This window comes from Augochlora pura, chromosome 2 (genome assembly GCF_028453695.1).
Source record: "Augochlora pura isolate Apur16 chromosome 2, APUR_v2.2.1, whole genome shotgun sequence".
NCBI lineage: Eukaryota > Metazoa > Arthropoda > Insecta > Hymenoptera > Halictidae > Augochlora > Augochlora pura.
In genome coordinates, this window is record NC_135773.1 from 17,778,870 (window position 1) to 17,794,693 (window position 15,824).

Genomic DNA, 15,824 nt, shown 5'->3' on the forward strand with positions numbered 1-15,824 from the left:
AAATAGCATCTTTTTATTTATCGTGAGAGACATTTGCTTATATAAAATGTATAACAGGGAAATGCGTTACAGTAGTTACGTATTTTGTAAGTATAAAAACAACATAGTCTAAAGTGAACTCTAAAAATTTGTTATTTTGTTTCGAAATCTTGTGTATAAAAACTTTATTTTCAATTCGTATGCTGCATTCTAGTTTCATATTTTATTCAAATATTTATATTTTTTTTAACGATACATGATAATTCTAAGTTTATGAGAAAATTATTTATATGTTGAGGAATTAACTAGAAAGTAGCGTCAGAAAAAAGATTTTTACACGAAGATGATTTTAGGAGCATTGACAACACACATTTTAGTTTAGATGATGATAAATCCATATTCAACAATATGTAATTAAGTAAAATAATTATTTAATTTAAAATTGCTGATCAAGTAGTTCAAACACAAAAATTGCTTGATGTGATAAACATAGAACTATAACTTTTTTCTACTATAAATGCGAAGTTGGTTTTTATAAATTATAAATATAGCAAGATTCGTCGTTTTAATTATTAATCGTGGATAATGCTATTAGATAGAATTAAGATTTACTCATACTTGTTTCATTTGACTTAAGTGTGATAATGATTGAAAAACAAATAATTGCTATTATAAGTAAGTCCATAATTTGCAATAATAACATATTTTACATACCGAATTAATTGTATTGTAGGTTGTAAATGAATGATTAAACATAATCGTATACTATACCTTTTGTCTGAGTTGGCAGCAAAACAACAGCATGCTCAAAGCCTTTAACGGCTGCTCTTCTTATAACATTCATTAGGACGTATTCCAAACAATAATAAAAAAAATAATCCAGCAGCAACGCTATCATGAATGACGAATGTATGACACTGATTACAGTAATGCTTAATAAAACTGTAAATGAATAATAACTGTTGCTTTATGTTAGACAAAATATTGAAATTGAATAAGCATAAGATAATAATTTACTTAAACAGTGTCTTCATATTTATGTGCAGCATAATTGAATAATATAATTGATCGCATATTGGCCTACTTCTGATCAGATAACGCTGTTAATTACAAGAATTCCAAAAAGTAAATGTCGCTGTTATTTCGGAGGTTCTTATTATTAATTTTGAATTTTTGAAAAACTGATTTATAATAATTATAGAATTAAACTTCTTCCGATGCGTAATTAACAGGTTCATCCAATTACGATTAACACCGCAAAGGAAGGTTATACTAAAGCATATATTCTGATTATATTTTTAAATATCAACGAAAACATACCAACAGTTTCAAAACCGTCATCAAACTAGTGACATTATTTTTATCAAATAGTGCAAATACAATGGTCAAGAGATATCTTTTAAAATTATAATTTAACATTATCTTTTAAATATATTCAGTTTCTCTCATAAAAGTAATTTTATGATCATTAAAAATCAATGTGTACAAATGATCGACAGAGCTGTATTAAATAAATACCCAAATATTACATTATTACCAGACTACAAATTTTATGCCGAAATTATGATATAATATGACAAAATCGTACAATCTACAAAGATATGACAAAAATTGAGAGAAACATGTAACTGTAAAATTGTCAAACAAATCTAAGAATAAAGTTACATTATTCTCGACGTATTATTACAATTATTGAGATAGGAACGACCTTTTAATGTACCATATATTTCTTATAATGAATTAATACAATTTTTATTTTGCACAAAACTTCGCAATGCAATTATAATTAATAACTTAATCGCATCTTTCATTCGCAAGGAAAGGAAAAAAGTCTTCTTGATTTGATTGGTGTTAGACGAACCGCAAGACTGGAATCAAGCTACGCAAAAGACAAAGCGAAATCGCCTGGCCGGAGGGTGACCAGGCTGATCATCCGTCTGTGGGGAATAGATCAGACCGATGCAGTTACGCAAGCGCGCGCTGTGTAATCTGGAATAGGTCCCAGGGCAAAATAAATACGGGGACACAATTAGGTAAATGCGAATCTTTCAAGCTGGTTAGGATCGGTTCGTGGGAGTCATGGGGTAGTTTCGGTGCGGGGCTTGTATGCACGCGACGAATTTTTCGCGCGCATATGTACGTGTATGTGTGCGAGGGTGCTCTCGGCCCGCGTTATGGTGAGAAAGGTAGGAGGCAACGCGGATGCCCGGCGTAGCGCATGGGGGATTTGCCAGGCGAAGTTTCCACATGAGCGGGCAACATTGATAAAAGCTACGGGGGACTCTCCGACTACGCTTCATCCCTTCGCCAAACTCAAACTAACTTCGGTTCAGTTCGGCTCGAGGTGGCGAGCTATTTCTCTCTGGCCCACTCTCCCTTTTCTTTTATTCATCTCCGGTGCTTTTAAGCCGGCTTTCATTATTTTCCTATAATTTGCTACAACCCCTCGTGACCTCTCCCACGAACCGCTCCGTATGGGACACTTGAATGTTTCACGCGGTTTCTTCGTCGATGGTGTCTCTTTACCTGGTCAGGTGAACAAGAGAAGCGATAGACCGTGACAGGCTCTTGAGCTTCTAGTATAAGGCTGACGGATGATGAGAATGACGACATTCGGTGCTTCCTGAAACAATCAAAATAATACGGTTTCGTGATAGTTTGCGGACTTAACATTCATGTGGTTGTCGGAGCATTTCGACTCGCGACTTTGGCAAAACTTCTTACAAGTAAACTGTTTCAGTCAATTGTTTTTGATGAGTATACTCGTCAGACGGAAGGGAATATTTTGTGTTATGACGAGTTGTTCTCTTCATACATCAAAATTCGCTGTCTACATTGCAATTTCAGTGAAAAAAATAATTTATAAATTTTAACCTTATAGTTTCAGTTTCATTAATCAAATTATTTAGATTTTCTGGAAATTCTTGGGGGTTTGAAGTTTTAGGGCAGATTCTGCTTGTTCATGTTACGTAGCTATGTTTTTTTCTTAACCCTCGTCAGTTCTCCATGTCCATTTGATACAGTTTTTGCGGATAATTTATATTATCTAACAGAACGATATTTTGATATTGTATTCTTATTGTAAACTTACCTTATTTTACTTTACATTTTCATTAACAAACAAGGAATTTACAAAGTCGTTTATTTTTTTATTATACTGATTCTTTACTATTGTCACTTTGACATCAAAGGGCGGATTAAATATGATCAATACATGATCCATGGTGCAAACTGCGATTTTATATACTGTTTGAAGAAAGAAGAAAATAATTTATATACTTTTTTGTAATGTAATTTTTTATATACTTTTATTCAAACATCATTTTATATAATAAGCTACTTATATGGCAATAATAATTTGATATTAATTCGATATTTCAAAAACATGAAAATCTATAAAAACTGCACGGACTTAAACCACCCCATGAAAGTTAAAATTGTAACAGATATAACTACAGTTGACTTTCTACCTGAACAATTATAATCTGAATGTTTCTCTTCCTCCGAATAACGTTTCGATAATTAATTTTGATACAATAACGAAGTATAAAGAAATATTTTATTCAAGATATACTTACATATAATCATATAATCGATCATTGTTCGATAGGAACAACAAAGACGATTGATCGTCTGTACGAAATACAGTACATATTCTGTTAGAGATTATGCGAGACTTGTACAGAACCAGCCGCAGACGAAGGTCGGATGATTACAGTCTGAAAAAAGAAGGAATCTTTAATAACGTTGATTTTGTACTAAAATAATAAAATCTCTTGCAATAAACTCTGCAAGTGTTAAATCAAATGATTTCTCATTAGTTGTAAAGAAAATCAAATATTGCAATGTACAAAGCCCAATTATTCATTTATCACACAAACAAATATGTGTAATTTAGAACAGCGAACTGGTTTAAATAATTACAGAGTATCGATGAATTATTTTCAACTTGTTAAAATTATTAAAGGAAGATTCGAATGGGCATATGGCACCTATCTTTTAGAATTACTGCGGACAACTGTTATTTTGCAGAAAGATCCGCGAATCAGTTGTAATGTTCCGAGTAAATCATTATGTTATTATCGACAATCTACAAAAGAAAGTTGCATTAACAGTTGGAAAGCGGTGCCGAGTCACATTTGATTCGAGCTAAATTAAAACTCAATATTATGGTGTTATCGTTTGCACGTGGAACATTTATTGATTGGAAAGATCTTTGATTTCGACACTTACAGCATTGTTTACAAGGAGTTCTCAATTAGGATTGTATTAATTTGAGGGATGCACCTACCTAGGTGACTGCAGCAACTTGGGTCCCGCACGAGACTGTATACAGACAGCGTGTCACCTTAAGTAGCCTCTGTGGTATAGACAGACCCAGTTCTGGTGTAACCGCCATTGACGAAATTATTTCGTAGTATAAGACCTATTAGTTTGTCGAAATTCTATTATTTCAAGGAAAAAGAAAAATAGATTCGAGACACATCGACAGTCGTACGTAATAGCTATTTACCCCCCACCGAGTATCTCAGTTTCATCAGGTCATATAATTGTGGCGGGGTGAACAGCTATTGCGACAAATAGCTCTACGTAAGGTAGCTTTCGAAAAACAGGCTATAGAATATAAAATTATGTGCACAATGTGTACCGTACGTAGCGTGTGAACACTACGTTCCTTCGTTGTAATTGTTAAGTAAGTTTTATCTTCGCATGTTTCGGTGTAAAGATTGGAATGATTAAAAACGCTGTATTAGGTTGAACGGAAGGTTCGTTACGTTTTGCGATTAAGATAGAAATCGATCAAAAGCAAATTAATGATCTCTCAAGGTTTTCTTTATACTGCGCAATGCAGTGTTAGCTGTACAATGACGCATTAATCAAAGTTTAATAAAAACAAACGGCAGTTATTTACATTCCGCAACGTAATTTTCCATCCGACTCAATACAAACAAGTAAAACGAATGAAACGAGATTGCGTATCTCACTTAATTAACATTTTTGTTATCATTTATAAAATTAAAATGTCGTTATTACGTTCTGAACGTTATTTCAAAAGATTTCTTTTCGAAACTTCAAAGTAGCTGAATTTTCACAGTATGTGTACGATACTACAGCGACTAGTGAATGAATGAAAACAATTATTACTTTCATTTACTGTCACAACGATTACGGTATTAATTTTATATTATAATGATGTTTTACTTTTAAGTATCCTTGATACGTATACATTTTAATTCTACTGAAGCCAAGTATTAAAAATAATTGTAAACAATTCATACAGTTATGTACATTATCCACGTTTCTCATAAATCAACTGTTCTTAATAATATGTTCTATTTTTACAGGCTATAGTAAAGCTGGGTTTAATAAAAGTTACGGTAAGTTGCTCTTTTATTCCCCGATTGTTTAATATTAGTATCAGTTGAAAGTTCTTAAAAGAATAGTCGCGAGTGAGCAAATAACGAGAACAAATTAACTCGCTATAGTTACAGTCCACTATAATGCACTGTTTTTTTGCATATAATGAATTATAATATTACAGAAAACGTATTCCATCATTTAACATACACCATAATATTCTCTATTTAAAAACATATTTGAAGATCTGAAGTAAGTAGTTGTACTAATATTTTATTTGTTGAGGAATAATGTATCTATTTTAATCCTTTGACTGATGTGCCGGATTATTTGTTTTGTGATTATTTAAATCCGCACCTAATTACTCAATTTTTATATCAATTTTTAGCTCAAATAAAATAAATTGCTTTTACATCAGGAACGACAGAAGGACTAAGAGGTCTGTAAGAATAAAGTTCAACATTACAAAATACTTCTAAAATATTCTTTGATAAATTGATAAATAAATCTAAGAATGCTTATAAACATGGTGAATATATGTATACATACTGTATACTTTGGAAAATGGTTCTTTGTCAAAGGGTCAATGTGGAAATTTCATTAAAAATGTGTATGTACCTAATTTTATTGTTCTATATAATTTCAAACTTTCATAATTTAAATATAAATCAAAATTCTACCGACAGTTTTATTAAGATTATAATGCCACCGTTGACATAAAAAATATTACCGAAAAATTATATTTTTAGTATTTTATTTGAGTCACCCTTAATTAACTGAGCTATATGTAAATAAAGCTCGACAATTTTATTTTAAATTACAATTTCACAAAAAGTCGTTATGCTCCTAATAATCCGTATAAGTTGTTAAATTTTCTCTGAAACTGCTGTCACTTTTGAATAGTATTTTTACAAATCATTAGCCATTATAATATAAAATGCTACAGAAGGGTCTATTAAGAAACTGCCTATAGATAAATTGTTAATGATTCGAGATGCATAAACCGATATGGAACTGTATCTTTTGCCCATTTGGTACGCTATCGTTCTCGACGAGCACATTCGAAATAACCTAGAAGTAAGACTCGGTGCAGGGATCTTGTTTAGTCAAACTGACCGAACAATGAGGCACGTACATCTGATATATTTCATACCTCACCGAACTTTCATCGCAATTCGGTTTGACGTTGAAAGGTATCGCCACTGTTTATGCGTCGACTATTACCGTGATGTTCTACAGTTGCACCGTGATGGTGTGGAGTTCGCACACGGCGCGATTTCGTGATCGAACTTTATGTTGCATCCACCCTACGGGTGCCACGGAGAGAACAAAGAACCGATGGTCCAGATTGTTATTTTGCTTTCTGTTTTGTAGTTTATTATTCAGCCCTCATCTGACACCCACATTAAATGGATATTATTTCTACTTTGTTCGCTTCCAAATTACCTCGAATAATTACTGAACGATATGATTTTGAACATTTTTAAACATGGATTTCAGAACAGTGGTAAACTCTGATTGTTTTTAAATGGAGTTACTTAGTCCAGATTTACTTTCTGCGTTGTAAATTGCCAGAATAGTAAATTATGATATTAAACTATATTAGGCTGTCTCATAAGTTCGAACAATTTACTGTTCGCCTTTTTTTAGTCAGTTAGTTGTTGCAATCTTTTTCAAAAGGCTGTAAGTTATTGTAATTATACTGCATGTATACATTCGCAGATTTAGATGTACATTTAGACATGCGTTGATAGGGGAGAACTATAATGAATGGGGTACTTTTATTTAGGAAAAAATAACGAAAAAGCTAAACGATCCATCCAATTTTAGTTTAAAACGTTCGAAAGATCTGTTCTTTTACTTATTTAAATGCATAGTGAGTTTTGTTTATTTATTTGTTTCATTTTTAATATTTTTAAAAAGTGCATTTTGTCTGATTCGTTAATTAGTTGTATTTATTGGGACAGGCATGTTCATGAATGTGACAGTGTAACAAAAAAAAGTAATTTTAGTGATGTAAAGTAATCCTGGCATTGTTTTCTTACTGATTGTAAGTACTTATAATATTACATAATGATCCTCAATTACATCAATCACATGTTAGTTTTTTATGATAAAAAAAACCCTTTCAATGAAAAGAGACTGAAGAAAATTAACAAAAATTTCTAAAAATAAATAAAAAAAGTTTGGAATATATTTTGTGCGAAAGAGATGTAACATTGAATATTTGTCGACCAAATTTAACGAGAGATTATTAAAGATTAACTCACCTTTGTCGTCGTAAGCTATAGTAACGGCTATAGCCTGAACAGTTTCGGGTATTATTATTTTCCAGGTATAGTTGTGGCGACAGTCGAATTCGACTCAACGAAAAAGCCGATGTTCGATTTGAACGCACTTCTATTAGACCGGATATGGGAGGAATCCTTATCATAACATAACGTTATATTGGTATGCATGAACTTGGGCGATGATAAACGAGGTGGAAGATGAAACGTCTGTTATATTAATGGTAACTCTACTATGTGGGGCAGTGGTAATCTGTTGAATGAATGCATCGTTGGTATGGTCAAGAGCTGACGATATCTGCTGTGTACTTCCGTATCTGTAAAATGTATTAAACGTTACGATTCCACATTTATAATTTGCGTAATTATTTTCTGCCATTTTAGGTAGAAATATAAATATTAACAAATGAGTGTAAATATTACGGCGACAAAAAATAAAACAACAATATTGAAATTTACTTTTTATGATTGGGAATATAAACTGTAATATAATACTACAAATTAGAATGTAGAAGTACGAATCGAAATAAATTTATTATTATCATCTTCTATTAGTTTATTTTATAAAAAGCTGTACAGAAAACTGTCCCGCGTTTTGAATGTCTTTTGAGTGTTTATTTGAGCTATACAAAGCGGTAAGTCGAAATGGCAGTTAAAATTTTATAGTGCTTTCCCAAACAACGGAGAGGATCAGAACAGTGATTGATCGCATAAATTGAAAGTCGCAGAGTTCAGGCCACATATATCTCTCACAAAAACTTGCAGCGTATATAATATTCTTGCAATTCACGTGCATAGTGTAAATATGTATGTGCGTGTACTATGTACATACTATTAATTGCTCGTTACGATACATAAGCTGAATAATTCGTATTAAACATACAGGTGTAACAACATTTTTGGAACACATAATTTTGTATTATTTAAGCAACACATAAATATATAATGCTGTTATTTATTTTAATTGGGACAAATTCGTATATTTTACCAACTTCGATGTCATAGACGAAATTGTAGATCAAATTATAATAACTATGTTTATAATTTCAAAACATTATACACATTGTATCTTTTCTAATTGCTAATCAAAGAAAAATGATTGTAATAATATTGGAACACTTATAATATAGTAGTATAATATTACTGAATTAATTTACTGAATATTTTGTGTGTAGTCGAGTACTATTTTCTTTTTCAATGATTCTGTATTTATTTTATTCCACGTCAATAGGAATAAAATAATTGGCCAGTGTTAATACCTCTTTTCCACTGAAAGTGATCTTTAAAGTATATTTCAGTCATCTTTGCAGACACCTGTATTTATACAGTACTAGAATTATAATCATAGCAATAATAGTTTCCAAAGAGAATTTAGTTGAATATTATTTTCTTCCCTTTTGTTTTCAACTGTAGTACAAATAAACTCAACCTGCGTCAATATTTATGTACATATACATGTGCCTACATAAATATTATGTAATTACATTAACACGCGCACACTGAAAATGAAGTTACGTAATTTGTATAGCTACCTACCTTTAATTAGATATTTTTAATAATAGCTATATACTTTTTCGTAGATGCCAGGTTTTGTCGATGCCTCTTTCTCGTCTATTTGTCCATCATGATAAAAATTATAAACGAATATTAAATACCAGGTGAAAATGTGCGATATAGTTTTTTGGTTTGGAACATCGTTATTGGGGAAAATTAGTAAAAATTAAGCAGAGACGCGCGCTATTGCATAGGAATTGTTCTTCTGATCATGACCAAACGATTAAAATAAATAAAAAGTGTATTATCCAGAACTACCCCTCTTCCATACGACCCTCCAACTCTGTTGATTGATTGGTTATATTTAACGGATTCGAACCATACAAAACCGCATTCTAAACTTATACATATGCATTGTAAAAGTATTTGTGAAACAAATACAATAAAATTTCTTTGAGTACAATTTGTACATAAACATTTAATATATATATTTGGCATATGTAATGTATCGTGCATTATATATATAGCATATGTAATGTATCGTGTTTATATATGTATAACACCTGTTATTAGTTACATTTGTATACGGATTAAAAAGAATTTCTTTGCATAAGAGTATAAATGAAATAAAATCAAGATGGCAACTAAAGAAAATAAATAAAATAAATGAGAGAAGAATATATATAAAAATAAAAAAATAAAATACTTTTAGAAAGTTCTTAAAATCGAATTTTATGTAGGTTATAAATACTAGGATAATAAGCAGGTAATAAATAATATAATCAAATGTTGTCTTAGCAAACTCATATTGGATTACATTTATTTGTAAACACCAATGAGTAAAATAAACTTAAGATTAATTAAAACTTCATTATGTTTGAAAAATTCATAATGGAAAAGCACTATTTGCCCAAGTTTTATTCAAAACAATTACCAACAATGATGAAGTTTTAATTTACGATTTAATTTACGATTTACGTTTTGTTACGAATTTATTCATGCAAAAATTGTTTTATAAATCATTTCAAAAATAATTTGATTCGATAATTATCTAGTGAACTAATCGAGAGAAGAGCCATTCATTAATAAAAATAGGTGTAATAGGTCGTTGAACTCGTTTTAAGATCCTCTATCATAATACGGAAGCAAAAACAGACCGATCCATTTAAATAAATGAAGTTGACCTTCAAATGTCCGAAGTACCTCCACCTGCTAAAGAACTATTATCGCCACCGGATGGCCCCCTTCGCACTCTGTAATTTTGTTTCAGCAAATATTTCTGTGAAACTTATAGTTTCGAAGATATTTGAGGTGGCAATGGTTATTGCCCCACCCTGTATACTTTAATTACAGTTTGAACGGACTTAGAATTAATGTCAAGTAGCTACTATATATAGTTATGATTTTATGTACTTGAAGTACTGCAACGTCCTACTATCCGCTTTGCGAAATGTTTATCAAAATATCTGTTACTGCCAGTTAAAAATGTAAGTTATGTACCATGTCAAGTAACCAAAAATATCTATGCAATTTTGTTCAAACTAGACGACTGATAGACCAAGTGCAATAAACAATACTTTATTTAGAAACATAACGATCTTCTGGTTTCATTATCTTTTCTTAACAATCCTTTTTTTTCGTTCTCAATAAAGGTTTAGTTTTGGTGTAAAAGAAGTGTTTTAATATCGATCTATTGATTTTCAACTTACTAATTTTGTATAGACGCTAAGAGCTAAACTATTGATTAATACGCGGTTTAACACTTTGCACTCAAGTGGTGACTCGGAGATGCCACTAAAAATTTCTATACTATTTCTCAAAATAATTGTAATAGTATCAGACTCGTTTATATTATCGATGCAAGAAGTTGCGTTGTTTCTTTAACAAAATATAAATTTGTAAATTTAAAATAATTCTCTATATATCTTAATTCCCTAATTTATTCTCTATATATACTTTCTCCACCGAAAGTTTGGAATCTTTAAGAATCTAACCATGGGATACACGAGGCGAGGATGATAAGGTACCCCAGACATCTAAGGCATCCTGATATATGTATGTATAAATCCTGATTCTGATAAGAGTATTCAGTTAAACTGCTCAGGATTTGTCACAATACTGTCACCGAGCAGAGTAACAAAAAATCTTACAAGTAAGGAATCAATACCTACAATAGAGGTGTCGGAACTTGTAGCTGTTATGGGAAACCGAAAAAGTCTTATCACTAAACAGCAGGTTCTATAGAGTTGAAAGAAATGAAAAAATTGATAAGAAAATTTGTAAGATTTCGTGTTTAAAAGTTTAGTAGAAGAAAATGATTACAATATAAAAATACTAAATATCGGATTTCAACAATAGCAACTTGCAACTAATGAAGATAATTTTCATTTTTCACTCTACTACAAAAATTGAATATTTTTTTTAATACTGTAGTTACATGTATAATAGTTTCAATACTTACAGGAAATGTCATTTATTTAGTACGTAACAATAGAACTACAACCGAAATCCAGAACCGAAAATAATAGTTATAGATATAATATCGATGCTGAAGAACTGAAACCAAAATCGATATAAAGTAGGACCAATATAGCTTATTATAATTAAGAGACTTTTCGGTTCTTTATAACTGTTTCAGTCGGAATCGATATACAAACTCAGGATTTATAATGCACGATATTATTTCGAAATGTTTAAATTGTAATACTGGACCTTGGAACATGACTCGTCCATAACATGGTAAGTGATGCGTTCTATGAATTCGTATTATAGGAAATCCCGTCAATCGAAAGTTTTCCTCGTGTATCACGAATAATGCTACTACATAAAGTGGACGATTCGCACGATGGTTAATGATCAACACTGCAAACATGTATTTCCAGTTTTTAAATTATTTCTTCGTTCTAGTATAATTTGCTGTTAATTTTTACATATATTCATTTTATTATAATTTATTATAATAAAACGCTATAATATTATAATAAATTTTATCATAATATTAGCGTGCGTTGTACGGGAAATCGTGGTGGTAACAACATTTTTTGCGCGTTATAGGAATTCGTGTTATATGAGAGTCTACTATAAGTATAGTGCAGGACTGCAGTGTATCATAATAGATGTATAATTATTCCTAAAAAAAAAACATTCTAAGAACTCGTGCGTAAAGAAAGTGAACGATGAAAAGAAACTGTTTCATCTTCTCTGACGTCTAAGTCATCGAGGTCGTTGAGCCCATTCACGGAGCCGCAATGCTACCTGGCAAAAGCACCACTACCTGAGATGATTACCCCCTGTAGGAAAGTGCGGTAGACCTCAAATAATGCCAAAGAATAGCTTGTGCCGGGGCTGTGTGACAACGAATGGTCAACCGATCTATTGGATTGCAAAAAGGGTTTCACAAATCCTTTAGTCCTCGGAAAAAATGACCTTTATGCTATTGTGATACTGTGCGTACAATTGTGTTCTCTATGTCCATATGGCAGTAACTGTGTGTTTTTAAGCAATTATTCCTTTTGTAATCATCAGACCATGTTTTCATATTGTAGACGTTTATGAACGGGGTGGTAAAATTTAAAAACGACTGTTTTCATTAATTCTTATTAAGACATATAGAAATAATCACGAATATCCAAACTAGACGTCCTCAGTCGCCAAAAAAATAGGAAATATCTTTTTCAATTCATCAGCAACAAACTTGATTTAACACTCGGATGAAGGGATAGGGTTCATTTGGCGCCAGAGTATAAATATTGTCATTTGAGTATCTAATTTCTGACAACTAATTTAAATTTTCACGTGTTTCATGAAGATCTATCGAAAAACTAATGTTTTAGAAAAAGCAGCTTGAAAAACGTGTTGAGAATTGAGGAATGACATTATAAATTATTAGATATATCTTCGGCTATGAATTTGTATGCAAAATAGAAATAGTTTGCAGCGATTGTAAGGAACAATTTTCAATATTTCCTCTTTTAATTATTCCAATGAGGTAAAACTAATATATCGATGCTTTTGTATTGTCCTAATCTGTTCGCAACATTCGTAGTCTAGTTATGATTTACACGTTATTGATTGTAAGAAAATTATTTAATACAGATGTAATTTCGAAACTTGAAGTACTCGGTTGTAATATTTATGGACAGTATTGTATAGCTTCTCATTGAACGAGCAAATATGGATTGTTACATGTTATTTGCCGAAAAACTGTTTAATAATCAACGGAGTAAGACATTCGTTAACCCCTTATAACTTAATTTCTTTTGTAGCTACGTTGATTGGTAGTACTGCATAATTAATAGTTTTTATAATAGAACAAGTTTCTTTTTCTTGCAAAATACTGGAACTGGTTTTTGTAGGCGACCAATTCCTGTGCTTTCAGATATAATCAACTTTCTATTTATCGAATGAGACATATTTCATATTTTTATCGAAAGATAAATAACATAAAAGAATAAAAAATGTATTATGTCTTATTAGACAAATAGAAAGTTAATTATACCAAAGACACCGGCATTTAGTTGGCAACTCACAGTAACGATTCTACTACTTTATAATTTTCATTTAATATATTTTATTCCTAAATTTTAATAGCACAAGGAATAAATTTTGTTTTGATGTAAAAAAAAAAAACGAATATTATTATTCATATTTAGTAGATTATGTATGGAATCTTCATCACGAGACTGAATCGTTATAGCGCAAGGGGTTAATGAATGGATAACGGATTATGTATAGATGTTCGAATCCGACGGGTCGACAAGGCTGAAGAATACCGAAAGCGTACACGTGGGAGGTCGACGGAGGTATCAATCCATTCCTGAACAATGCGGAATGACCGTGACATGGAAACAAAGGAAGTATCGAACATGCTGGTAAATTGCTATTAACATAATATGTTGGCGTGTCAAAACAAGAGGAGATACGTAAGTATTAGTTAAACGAGGATTCTATTGAACGTGCATCAAGTGGTGAGTCAATTATATTGTTTATTGAATTCAAAATATGGAAATGTTTGAAAGTATGTCTGAGATCAGTTGACAATATAAATATACATACAGTTTTATAGTTGTGACAGAAAAGTAAGAAAAGGTCATGTTTTATTTAATCCAGTATTATTATTGTATTGAGTTGTAGGAAAAGTTTGGGAAAGGAAGTCAATATATTTTAGTAATAGTCAATTTTACACATGTTATATTCTTGAGAAATCTGTAGAGAAATTTCAGTGTCGATCGCCTGTTTTATTATTACAGTAGTGTTGAATATTGACGGTGATCACAGGTCATCTTGCGTGTAACCAGTTGTCATCTTGTGTACGACAAAGCGAACGTCTTGTGTGTGACTAGTTGTCATCTTGTATTTAGTAAATTGTGTTGTGAATAATCATTTTACTATTCAATATTAGTATTTTCTGGAGAAGTGTAACTGAAGTTGAGATGCAGTTTCTCCAATGGATAAACTTAATCAATGATAACTCGTAGTTGTGTGAAAATCCCATGTAGTGTCTTTATTAGTGCATATTTAGACGTTGTATCATATGTAACTAAACATGTAACCTGATGTTGAAGCATTTTCTTAAGGACTAGTGATATCGTTGCTAAAGAATCTGACCGTGGAATGGGAACCGTCAAGGTGTCTTTTGATACGAGTTACAATTCTATTCACCTAAATTTTTCACATGCATATGAAATTATACAACAAATCAATATCAGTCCTATGTCTCTAATAGACTATGCATAGAATATAAAAAAAAAACTATTTCAATAGCACCATATTATTGTGTATGTAATAATTAAAATCTAGCAAACAATACCTTTATGTCCGACTGTAATACAATCAATATACTCCATTATGTTTAGTTTCATTTTAAACAAAAAAGTTCCACAAGTGTGTTGGCTATCGTTTCATACAAAACAAGAACAATGTAGCGTTGCATTTTCTGAATTGTATCAATATCCTATTGTATTCCAATCGTATGTTCAAGTTGAATGAAAACTTGCTTAGCGTCGGTGTAGATCTTTCAATAATTCTCGGCCCGAATGCTGCACTTTATTACAACAAATCTCAACAATTCACTTTCGAATATAAAGCATTAATATTTTACAAAATTTCGGGCAAAGCCTTCACTAGACACCGATGAGCAACCTCAAAGAATTCGTCATGCGGTGTAATAACATCGGCCGTATCTTCGAAACTCCTAAATTTCCAAAGCTGGAGAATCCCCCCTCTCCTAAGCGATTTCACCTGAATCGAACATCGGCGTCACACGGAACATTATCCGAATTCCGATCATCGCCGGGTAGAAAAGTTTATCGTAACAGGGTATTGAACTTTGAGGTTATGTGCTTACCATAGAGAGCTTTCATTATCGGATTTTGAAACGCGGCACAGCAGTTACCGGCGAGCAATAGAAGGATCAGTAGCTGTTTGAGATGACTGGCGGTCATGTCGATCAGCGATACGAGCCGCGCGACACACTTATTCGATGAAATAGCTGGTACGTCGAGCTAGCGTAAAGCTACGGAAAATCAGTACGGCGCAACAGCTGGCACCTTACAGTCGACTACTTGCCCGAGCGCGGTACACATCTCGGCAGCGTCGCGTCGCGTGGCTCCGTCTCTCTCGCTTCGCAGCTAATAATCGAGGGCCTAGTTTCTCGCCATCTCTGTCGCGCGCGCGATCCGCTGTGTTCGCGAAGTGACCGCGAGG

At 32.1% G+C, this 15,824-nt stretch overlaps 1 long non-coding RNA gene across 1 annotated transcript; it reads right to left on the bottom strand.

Moving 5' to 3' along the window:
• Positions 1-1,462: 1,462 nt before the first annotated feature.
• LOC144478400 (uncharacterized) lies at positions 1,463-15,705 on the bottom strand. Its single transcript, XR_013495336.1, has 6 exons — positions 15,466-15,705; positions 7,608-7,942; positions 4,271-4,405; positions 3,558-3,698; positions 2,506-2,602; positions 1,463-1,968 (listed from the first exon to the last, which is right to left on the bottom strand). It is a non-coding gene; the product is annotated as an uncharacterized LOC144478400 (long non-coding RNA).
• Between the last annotated feature and the right edge of the window lie 119 nt (positions 15,706-15,824).